The sequence below is a fragment of the Mustela erminea genome, chromosome 19 (assembly GCF_009829155.1).
Source record: "Mustela erminea isolate mMusErm1 chromosome 19, mMusErm1.Pri, whole genome shotgun sequence".
NCBI lineage: Eukaryota > Metazoa > Chordata > Mammalia > Carnivora > Mustelidae > Mustela > Mustela erminea.
In genome coordinates, this window is record NC_045632.1 from 6,010,843 (window position 1) to 6,022,240 (window position 11,398).

The following is an 11,398-nucleotide window of genomic DNA, read 5'->3' on the forward strand; positions in this document are numbered from 1 at the left end:
CTGACCGTAGAAAGCTTGTGGGTGCCCTGCACCCTGGTGGTCTCGTGAGTTCCTGCTTTGGCCCTGCAGGGGTTAGGTTAGCTGAAGCAGGGCCCAGTTCCAGCAGGCCGCAGAGCTAGGGCAGTGCCAGGGAGGAGGATGGGGCAAGAGGAGCAGGCAGGTAAAGCCCCTGGCCGAGGAGCCCAGATTTTGGAAAGAAACCCAAACAAGAGCATGGGGAGAGTGACAGGGCAAAAAAAGAGCCATGAGGAGAGGAAAGAGCCAGGATTGAAAACTCAGCCGCCTACAGAGCCAGGCAGGTAAGACAGATGGAGGAGAGTGGGGAGTGGTGGCCAGCAGGCCCCTGAGCACGGCCCATGGCTAACCCGGAAGGAGAATTTTTCAAAAGAAGTTGATAATCTGAATGTTTCGTGATGGAACCGACATAGCACATTGCATGAGTTTCAAGTGTACAACATAATGATTCGATATTTGTGAAATGATCACTACAACAAATCTAGTTAACATTCATCACCACACACAGTTACAATTTTTTTCCTGTACGAGAATGGATTTTTCTGTGAAATCACTTTTTTTTTTTAAAGTTGACAACACATAAAACACTTTGGAAGCACTGGGGGTAAAGAACACTCCCAGCCCACAGGACAGCAGGGTAAGTGCTCAGGAATATGGGAAAGTGAGCACAGGGAAGAAGCAGCAGGAGGCAGGGAGGACGGAGGGGCTGGTGTAGGTGAGGGAGAGTGACCCCGAGGAGCGGAGGGCGGTGCTGAGCCCAGACTGGAAACTGAGGCAGATTTCACAGCAGATGGGCCCTGAGAAGGAAAGACTGATGTATAAATTCAAGGTGTAGCTGGTTAGGCAGGGGCAGGAAGGCACTGGGCTGCAGGGGGAGAAGGGCAGCCCGGGGGAGAGGTGATGGGAGGGGGGCTGGATAGAGACAGGAGGTCCCTGTGACACCTTAAGAGAAATGCCAGACCAGAGGTGGGGAAGGGTGAAAGATGGGGTGCGATAGTGGAGAGAAGGCTGCCACCCCAGCAGGCAAATCAGGTGAGCACAGGCGTGGGGAGGAGAGGAGACAAAGATGCATGCAGACTATGGTAGGAGCCAGGGCACTGGAAGAAGTCGAGAGAGTTCAACGCCTCCCTCTGCCCGCACCTTTCAGACTGTCCCTGGCCTGTCCTACCCTATGTCTTAATTCTGCTGTCCCCTCAGTGACGAGACCCCTGGGAGCCCTCTGACTTGGGGTGCATTCTGTCAACTGCCTCTGGGTGGGATAAAGGGTGATGGCAGGGGTCCAGCGGGAGATGTGCAGTCAGCACATGCCGGTGCCCCTCGAGCTGGGCTGGGGTGAGGGGGTGGATGAGCTTGGGTGCAAGTACAGCTCTGCAGCTGCATCAGAGGCCTGCAGGGCTGCATCCCCAGGGTTCCAAGGCGACCCCATGCCTCTCACATTGTGTCTCTTTGTGCGTGTGAGTTCATGAGGTGACTGTGTTCGAGGCCTCTCCTGCCATCGTGCTTCTCCGTGGGGTGCTGTCTTTGTCTATCCCTCTGGGTCTCTGTGTAGGAAGGACAGAGTGTGTCTGTATGTGCACATGACTCCAGGTCTTTCTCCTGGCCTCTGGCTGACTCTGGGTACCGCAGCCCTGTTTGTAACTGGGTCTCTGGCTGCCAGCATATGTGTGTGTGTGTGTGTGTGTGCGCGCGCGCGCGCACACACACACACCTCTGCCCACACATGCCTCTGTGTCTTTCTCACACGCTCTCACCCTCTGCCTAGGGCTGATTTGGGTCTCTCACAGTGAGACACTGTGCCCCTAACGCCCCTGCCCCTCTGGTGCTGAAGTGTTCCCTGGCTCCTTCTTGCCAGCACCGTGGGTAGCTAGGCACCCTCCCTGAGTCTGTGGCTCCCTGTGTCTCTGCCTGGCCCTCTTGCTCTTCCTCCTCTGTGTGTGTGGATGGTGTGTGTTTCCCTGGCTGACTCTCGCTTTCTTCAGAAATTAAGTGAGTAACTCTGTGTATGTCTGGCTCCGTGGTGATGCACCCTGATTGTGTGTGTGTGTGTGTGTGTGTGTGTGTGTGTGTGTTTGGGAGTCAGGTCCCCTCTCTCACACCAGCTGTGCCTCTCTCTCAGGCTCCCACCCTTCCCTGCCTTGTCTAAGGGTCTTTTTCAATGCCTCTCTGCTGCTTCATTCTCTGCCCCTCCTGAGTGCGTGTGTGGACAACTGGGTGGCCAGGATTAGAGGAGACTCAGGAAAGAGCGGGAGGAAGGCGGGAAGGGGAAGAGGGGGCCGCAATATGCGGGTTAGAAGGAGCTAGGAGACAGAAGATGCTACCGGAAGAGGGAGGGGCCCATCCTGGCCATGGTCCTGGGGAGTGGGGAGGTTTTAGGGGGGAGAGGATGCTGCTGGCTGCCTGGACCAGGAGGGAAGCGACTCCGGCTACTCCCAGCTGCCGTTGGAGCCCGAGTTCCTGTCTGGCGGCTGCGCGGCGGGACTCAGGATGTGAGGCGCATAGCAATGGGGCGCTGCGGAGGCTCGACTGCAGCTCCCAGCTGGGGAGGGGGATGGGGAGGGGGCTGTGGGGCAGCCCTGAGGCTCCCTTGCCCCTCCCCCTTCCCAGCTGGGCTCTCCCCAGGGGATTTCCCCACCCTGAGAAAGTGAACTAGAGCGGGGCCTGAGGCTGCGGGGAGCAGGGCAGGGAGAAGGAGAGGGTGCTCCAGAAGAGCAGCAGAGGTGGGGGTGGGGAGAGAAGGGTCAAGATGGGAGTGGCAGAAAGAAAGGGATGGGGAGGTGGTCAAGGGGGCATCGTGGGCATGGTAAGTTAGACCCCGGAGAGAGACTGGCTGGGAGCCTGGCAGGAGAGAAGGGAGGAGCTCGTGGACGTGGGGGCCCCTCAAACTTGGGTGGAATCCTGGACAGAGCCTGGGCCATGGGCTCCTGGACTGATGAGTTGGAAGGAGGCAGCGGCAGGAAAGAGAGGCTTCAGAGAGGAGGGCTTTCAGAATGGGGGATCTGGGGTTGGGGGATTCCATGCGGCAGGCAGAGAGGGAGACAGGGCCAGGGTCTCTGAGTGAGTAGAGGTTATAAAAGGCAACCCCAGACACGGATGGGTATGTGAGAGAGACACGCTGGTGGTAGTGCTAGGGAGAGCCCCCACAAGGATCCTAAACAGAGAGGGGAGAAGACAAGATTTCCTGAGAAGAACAAGGTAGGGAGGGTAGGGAGTGAAGCTAGAGGAGAGAGGGGCTAAAGTGGGGGTCTTCTGGAGAGAAGGTCAAGGGAAGGGGTCTCTGGGGGCAGAGTACCCTGAAGGGAAGATGAGGTACAGTTAGAAGGTCTTAGAAGAGCAGGTGTGAGAGTGGAAAGCCAACAAATTGGGAGGGTAGGTCCCCAAGAGGAGAGGGCTAAGGAGGGTAGAGGGAGAGAGGTAGTGGTTCCGCGGAGACACATGCCCAAGGATAGAAGGCCCCCCGAAGCAGAATGGGGTCAAGGAAGCGGGTCTTGCGAAGAGGGAAGGACAGGGGTTTTGTTGCCCACCGGCAGGGGTTGGGGGACCCCAGAGGGAGAAGGGCTGAAGATTGGGGAGGGGGTAGTCTCGCTCCCCAGTCACCCCCTCCGTCTTTCCCATTCTCACTTCCCAAACTCCCCGGTTCTCCCTGGTTGCCAAGGCAACCGCTCCTGCCAGGCGCGGTCACCAAGGAAACCCCGTGCCCGCCTCTCCCCCCTTCCCCATCACTGGCGTGCCCCCCCACCCCAAGCAGCAGCGGTGTGGAGGGTGGGAGGGGCAATGGTGGGGGAAGAACTCGGGCTCCCACCCCAGAAAGGGGGGCCCACATCTACACCCGTCAAGCAACCCCCCCCCAAGCCTACATCTTCAGCCCCACAGCTCGATAGGCATAGCGACTGCCGGACGTACACCACCACCACCACCCTGCCTGTCCCCAAGGCAGTGGCGACCCCCAACACAGAACTCGCTTGGCCGGGAGAACCCCCACCCGACTGCCTCCCCCACCCGCTTCGGCTCTCCATCAGGCCCCGCCCACTGTCCTCTGCCACCGACCCCCCCCATCCCGGAGGAGGCCTTAGACCACGGTCCCCTAATTAAGAGAATGCCCCCCATCCACCCTCCGCGGTTCTGCCTCCCGCCCCCACCCGGCGCCCCTCCGCGGCTACTCACAGCGAGGAAAGGGGCTCCTTCTGGGGGGCAGCATGCCCGGCCCATGGGGGGAGGACCCCCCCAATGAGGCACAGGGATTCGGGGTGCGAGGCCCGCTGCGGGGAGGCGCGGGGGGCGGGGCTGCGGCCGGGCCTGGGTCTCTTGAGTTCTCCCCCCTCCCCGGCTCCTGGATGGGGAGGGGGTTTCCGCAGTGGCAGCAATGAGATTCGGGGGGCCGCTCTGCCTCCTCGCTCGCCCGCCCGCCTGCCTGCCGCCCGGCCCGGCGCCCTCGCCTGCCGGCCCTCCGCCCGCCTTCCTTCTTGCCTTCCTTTCTTTCCTTCTTTCTTTCCTTGCTTCCTTCCTTCCAGCCTTCCTTCCTTCCTTCCTCCCTCCTCGGGCCGCCGGCGCCGCTCTCCCCCCACCCCACCCCCCCAGGCCCCGGCCCCGGCCCCGGCCCCCGCCTCGGACGGTGCGGCAGCGACCGCGAGCAGCCGAGAGCGGCGGAGACGGGAGCGGAATACTGATGATGGAGGGGGAGCGAGAGGGAGGGGAGGGAGGGTGCCGGGAGGGTGGGGGGGGAGAGGCTGCCCGGGAAGGAAAGGAGGGGGGAGAGGAGAGAGGGGAGGGAGGGCAGAGAGGAGGAGAGGGAGAAGAAGAGGGGGAAGAGAGAGGAGGGAGGAAAAAAAGCAGAGGATGCTTAAGGGAGAGAAAGGGGGAGGGACGAGAGGGTGGAAGGGGTAAGGGTGGAGGGTGGAAGAAACAGAGGGAAGAAGGAAAAGGGAAGGAAAGGAGAAGAGAACGAAGGAAATCGATAGGGAGAGGGAAAGAGGGGAGGTAAGAGGGGGAGGAAAGAGAAGGAAGAGGAGGAGGAGTGGAGGGGAGAAATGGAGAGACGGGAGAGGGAGGGACAGTGTCCTGGACTGAGGGGAAGCAAGGGGTGGAGAAAGCCCTAGTACACCACAGGTAAATATTTGCAGAATGAATGTGAGAGGGAAGGGAGAGAGATGATACAGGGGAAGAGGGGATGGACAGAGGAGGAGGAAAGAGGCCCCAGAGGGAAGTGGCTAGGGGACAGGGACAGGAAAAGGCCCAAGGAGCAGAGAAGAGGAGGAAGGAAAGAAGGCCTCCTCTGCAGACAATGTGGGGAGAGGGGTCTAGGTGCTCTCTGTTAGAGCTAAGAGCCAAGGGAAGCTTGCAGAACGGGGGAAGAGGGCAGGGAGGAACTCAGCTAGACAGAACCGAGAGGACAGAGGATGGCGGAAGACCCATAGAGGGGTAGAGGAGAGGAAAGAGCCAGGGCCAGGGAGACAGAAGACTGGGAGCTGGAACTTTGAAGGCACTAGGTAGGGGGAGCCTGAGGACAGATATGTGGGGCATTCCTCATTCCTCCAACCCCCTGTGTGCCTCCCCGCACCCCCAAATGCAGCACCAAGAGAGAAGGATCCATTTTCTATACAAGGACACTGGGCTACTGGGCTCTTAAAGGATCAAGGGCAGGATCCAAATCCAGAGTCCTGGGCTCTGGAAAGGTTATTTTGAAGGGGCCCCTCCCTGGCCCAGACCTGTCAGGTGGAGGCGCCTGGAAGGGGGCAGAGAACAAAGCCCCATGGACTCCCCACCCTCATCCTCTCACCTCCCCCAGGTGTTGGCAGCGGGTGCTGGGGACACATTTAGAGCTGTGAAGTGACACTGAACCTCGGGTTCAGGGAGTGGGGGAGGGAGGATGCAGAACCCCAGAGGTCACCTTGCCTTCTCTCTGCCCCATCAACTCCCCCTGTCCACTCTGCTGAAAGACTGTAAATTAAGGGTAAAGAAACCTAGAAGGGGGGTGAAAGGAGGCAGCCTTTTCAGGACACTTAATTTCCTTCCAAGTGCTGAAATTAGGGCAGAAATCTCACCTCTTCCTTGTCCCCCCTCCCCCACCAAGAAGTCAGGCAACAAACTTGGGACTTGGGGTAGAGAGAAAAGGTAAAAATTCCTTTCCTCAGTCCCAGAGTCCCAGAGAGACCGCCTCCTTCTCTTTGTCCTTCTCCTTCTGAGAGCCCCAGGGAGGGGAAAGTGTGGTCCCTCCACCCCCACAGGCAGAAATGAGATGTGGTGGTGGCTGTTCTGGGGAAGGAGGGGACCAGGAGATGGGAAGGAAAGTGCCCCAGACAGACGTAATGAGCCAGAGCGGGAGACAGACCTGGAGTTCTTGAGCGACAAGTGAGGTCACATTTGGGTGCAGAAGCAGCAGCTGTGGGTGGGGACAGGAGAGCTACAAAGAGGGGAGGCCATGAGAAGAGAGACAGGCAAGGGCCACAGAGCAACAGGTGGGTTGTGAAGCTTTGGGTTCCCACCTGGATGCCACTCAAGTCTGGTTTAGGAGATTGGAGGAGTGAATGTGTGCGCGCACCCCGAAGTGCGACACAGCGCAGGCCAAGGTAAGTGGTGGCGGTGGCAAACGTGCAGTGATCATGGCAGCCAGTGCGTCTAGAAGGCATACTACTATACCACCACAGTCAGATGCTCGGCTGAGTGCTTCATGAGCATCTTGTTGGCTCCATGCAACTACCCTGAACTTGACTCCTGGGGATGTGGGCGCTGGCAGACACAGGCCAGCATTAACTCTTTCATTACTAGAGGGTCCCTGGGAGAGGCCAGTGTGGGGAAGTAGGGAAGAACTTCAATATCTTACCCACCTGTGAGCTTCTGGTCCCTGGTCTGAAGCTCTGCCTGTAGGGAGTGATGACCCCTGTGGGAGGGAAGGAGAAACAGGTTACCATCAAGCACCAGTGTTCACTGAAGACCGGCTCAGTGCCTGGTGCTGGTCTTGGGGGCCCTGAGAATCAGCTGGAGAACAGGACAGAGCACCATCCCTGTACTCGTGGGGCTCAACTTCCAGAAGGGAGGTAACCCAAGGACCTACTTCAGATAAATAAAAGGGGGTACTATGGAGGAGAGGGGCTGGTCAGGCATTGGGAGGACAGACTTGAGATGGCCAGAGGAAGCAGCTTCCGAGCCAAGGCCTACATGATGAGAAAGAGGCAGCTATGAGGGGGCACAGAGAAGGGGGTCCCTGGAAGAAGGCACATGGGGAGCCGAGGCCCTGCAGGAACAGCAAGCTTGGGCTATTTGAGAGAGGAGATGGGTGTGGTGGAAGATGGTGAGAGACAGGGGAGTGGGAGAAGAGGATGGCAGAGTGCGGCTTTGGCTCAAACATAGTACCGAATGTTGACAACATTCCTTTGGACCCTAAGTTTTGCCCTAAAGCTTAACTCAGGTGGCAGTCCTGAGTAACCAAAAACCCTGACCTGCATTTTTCTTTTGTGTTTTCAACACTGACTGGGGCTTAGGATGCAAACCATATCACCTAAGAAGGGATGGCAGTGACCCAGGAACCCCTGGAACACTGGAGACTCAAAAGTATGTTTATTATTTCAAAAAACTAAATGTAAATTGCGTGTGTCCTTTGGGAGGGCATTTCAGAGGTTAACCCAAACATCAAATTTCTCTGCTTCAGGCTGTTAAGAAAAAACATTTTCTTTCTTTTTTAAAAGAAATAATTTTCTAGAGGCACCTGGGTGGCTCAGTTGGTTAAGCATCTGCTTTTGACCCAGGTCATGATCCCAGGGTCCTGGGACGGAGCTCTGCCTCTCCGCCAGCTCCCTGCCTCTGCTGGGATGGGGAGTCGGCTTCTCTCTCTCCCTCTGCCCCCATCCCTGTGCTCTCTCTCTCTCTCTCTCTCTGTCTCAAATAAATAACATCTTAAAAAAAAACACACAAAATTTTTTTTTTAATCTACTCAGTATTAACAGCTTGTCTCACCCTGATCAGAAGTTCTGATGGGTAGTTAGGTGTACCTTTGATAGAGTGTGGGCAAAGGAAATTTTCCCTCAATGTAGTTTGGTTTGCTTAGAAAACACTTTCAAAGTGGGATCCATGGGAAACAGAGGAGAGGTATCACCCCCTTTCCACCCCCAGTATTTATGTATTTTGTCCAGTATACTACACTGAACAACTGCCGTGGGCCTTCACCTCCACTGGTACATAATCATGATCGTCACCAGTGGTGGAGAGTTCTAGGAAGGGGGAAACGTCATGGTGGGTGCTAACTGAGACCCTAGGCCTTACCCCCAATTCTGTGTTTCACTGTATCTCTAACTCAAACCTTAACCTTAATTCTGAGGAGAGATGGTGACCACCGGAAAATGAACACAGGGTTAGATGCTTGACTTTTACACAGTGGAACATCCTGTTGCCTGCTCCTCAGATCGCATTCCCCAAAGACAACAATGAACTCCTCCCCACATGCTCTGACACTCCTCTGTGTGCTGTACTTGTGTTGCCCGTTGGACCCAGAGGGCCCTGGTGACTTTTTAGGCCAATGGGATGTGGCAGCAGTAATGCCATGTGACTTTCAAGGCTAGGTCATAAAAGAGATGAAGCTTCTGCTTTATGCTGGAATATTCACTCTTCAGCCTTTGGTGGCTATATCAGCTGATGGCCCACCCTGAGGGAGGCAGTTCATAGGAAGCCAGAGAAAGGAAAACAGAGAGAGGTCTGACACTACCAGAGGTGGGACTGAGTCCTGGCCAACACACAGCTGCTTTAGCTCTCTTGTCACAGTACTCACCACCATCTCCCTATGTCCACTTTAGAGATCCAGAGTCAGAACTGCCCAGAGGAGTCCTTCCCAAATTCTTGATTCACAGAAACCTTAAGACATCATAGAATGATTTTGTTGTTTTAAGCCACTAAGTTTTTTTTTTTTTTAAGATTATTTATTTATTTGAGAGAGAGAGCGAGAGAGAGAGAGCACATGAGCACAGAGGGAGAGGGAGAAACAGACTCCCCACTGAGCCAACAGTCTGATGTGTCTCCACTAAGTATTGAGAGTGATTTGTGAGTCACCTGGGTGGCTCAGTTAGTTAAGCAACAGCCTTTGGCTTGGGTTATGATCCCGTAATCCTGGGATCGAGCCCCACATCAGGTTCCTTGTTCAGCAGGGAGCCTGCTTCTCCTTCTCCTTCTGCCTGCCTATCCCCTTGCTTGTGCTCAATTTCTCTATATATTAAGTAAATAAATAAAACCTCTTAATTAAAAAAAGAGAGAGTCATTTGTTACACAGCAATAGATAACTACGACAGTCAGCAACACAGACCACAAGCACCATAGTTTTTTGTCAGACAGGGAGGTCTCAAACCATCTGCTTCCACCAGTGGTTGAAAGTTTGGTGGAAATAAGCATGTATCCCACCCTGGTCTTAGTTTCTAGATATTATTCCCCCCAAAAGACCCAGACTCCTTGGAAAAGCAACTGCTTTCAGGTTTAGGGTAGGGCAAGTACAAAGTAAGCCTGGGACATCTTTTGCACCAAAAAGACAAGAAAGTGCTCCAAGTCTAATGGCTTCACATTAAAAGGACACCGGGGCCAGCTTGAAAGGGTTCTACTGGCAAAAATTGGGATGAATCGAGCACCAAAAGGAATGACTATGACAGTAACATGTTTTGTGTGTGTATGTCACACAGACACAGAAATGTGTGTGTAAATGTACACACATATCATGTATAGATATGGCAGATATGATGATACATATGCGTGACAGAATGATAATCACTAGCTTGAAGCCCCAAATTCATTTCTGCAAGGATCATCAGGATACTCACATGTTGCTAAAGTCTCACCCTACAGATTACTCATACCTTTCTAATGGAGAGAAATAATGGTTGCCACCTTCACAAAGCTACAAAAGCAGCATTAATCATGGGACAACCTGGCATATGTGCCTCCTGAAGTAATGCACAAAGAAGAACAGCATCATTTATGAAGCTTCTTTACCAAAAATGTTTAAACGGACTCTAATTAAGCCTCAAGCTGCCTGGTTCCCAAACTGTATGCTGAGGCAGCCAGAGGGGGGCTGAAGCAAATGCACAGGAACGCTGTGCTGGTACACTATTGAAAAAGTTCTCTGGGAGGGATGCCTGGGTGGCTCAGTGGGTTAAGCCTCTGCCTTCCACTCAGGTCATGGTCTCAGGGTCCTGGGATCAAGCCCCATACTGGGCTCCCTGCTTAGCCGGGAGTCTGCTTCTCCCTCTCCCCGGGACTCCAACGCTCATGCGCGCGCGCGCGCACACACACACACACACACACACACACTCTCTCTCTCTCTCTCTCTCTCTCTCTAATAAATAAATCAAATCTTAAAAAAAAGTTCTCTGGGAAAAAAGTGGTCACTGAACACTTTGACATCAGCCTTCAGTTGGAAGGAGATGCCCTGGGCCGCCTTCTTTCTTGGAAAGCCGGTACTGGCTGCCTTCTGGTTATAGGGTATTTAAAGTTTTCAAGTGAAACAGTGGTACTTGGTATCTATCAGACGCCACCTGACCTACTAACCCTGAGGTGGTTCACGGTTTCAGCATTAGATTTGTGCTACATTTTTTTGGACAGCAGGTCTGGGCGAAGCTGGGTTTTTGGTAGTTCTGTCATTAAAAGCAAATACTGCCCTGAAAATTTTTGTGGAACAGGATATGAAGGTGGCGGTGACCAGAGTGATGCTGAAGTTTGAGACAGTGTATACTGTCATCCTGTTAGGAAATAATTAGTGTTGCTTAAGAATGAAATAAGGTATTTTTCCTTTCAATTTATGTGCATTGCTTTTTCAACTGGTGCTAAATTGTTAGGACAGAAAAATTTCTTAGGTTATATGTGTATAACTACTTAATAAATGGGAATTTTAGTTAGGTATTTCTTTTGAGCTTATGTGCATTGTGAAAGAATTACCGAGATACTACAAGCCCCGTGAAGTGAGGATGTTTGGGAACTTCTGTTCCAGACCTGATTTCCATCTAATTATAAAATAGGATAGGGGTGCCTGGGTGGTTCAGTAGGTTAAGCTTCTGCCTTCAGCTCCGTTCATGATCTTGGGGTCCTGGGATGGAGCCCAGCATCAGGCTCTCTGCTCAGCGGGGACCCTGCTTTCCCCATCCCACTCTCTCTCTGCCTGCCTCTCTGCCTACTTGTGATCTCTGTCTGTCAAATAAATAAATAAATAAATAAATAAATAAATAAATAAAATCTTTAATAAAAAAATAAAGAAAATAGGATAGAGGAACAAGTTAAAGGACACCACGGAGAAACAATGAGACAAATCCACATTATGGGGTATTTATACAATTAGCAGCCCAGTCACTTAAAAAGTCAGTATCACAGAGAAGGTAAACAAGATTGGATTAGTTGCTCTAGATTAAAAGAGATTAAAGAG

The 11,398-nt window shown here is 53.7% G+C and overlaps 1 protein-coding gene across 3 annotated transcripts in view; it reads right to left on the reverse strand.

The window, feature by feature from the left end:
* Positions 1-6,888, reverse strand: part of LRRC4B (leucine rich repeat containing 4B) — a 39,244-nt gene extending 32,356 nt beyond the window's left edge. For 2 of the 3 annotated variants that reach the window (XM_032325786.1, XM_032325787.1), the window contains exon 1: positions 4,177-4,670. The gene's annotated coding sequence lies outside the window, so the exon portion shown is untranslated. Of the gene's footprint in view, positions 1-4,176; positions 4,671-6,836 lie in introns of those variants that run through there. The other variant, XM_032325788.1, reaches the window with a different exon arrangement.
* Between the last annotated feature and the right edge of the window lie 4,510 nt (positions 6,889-11,398).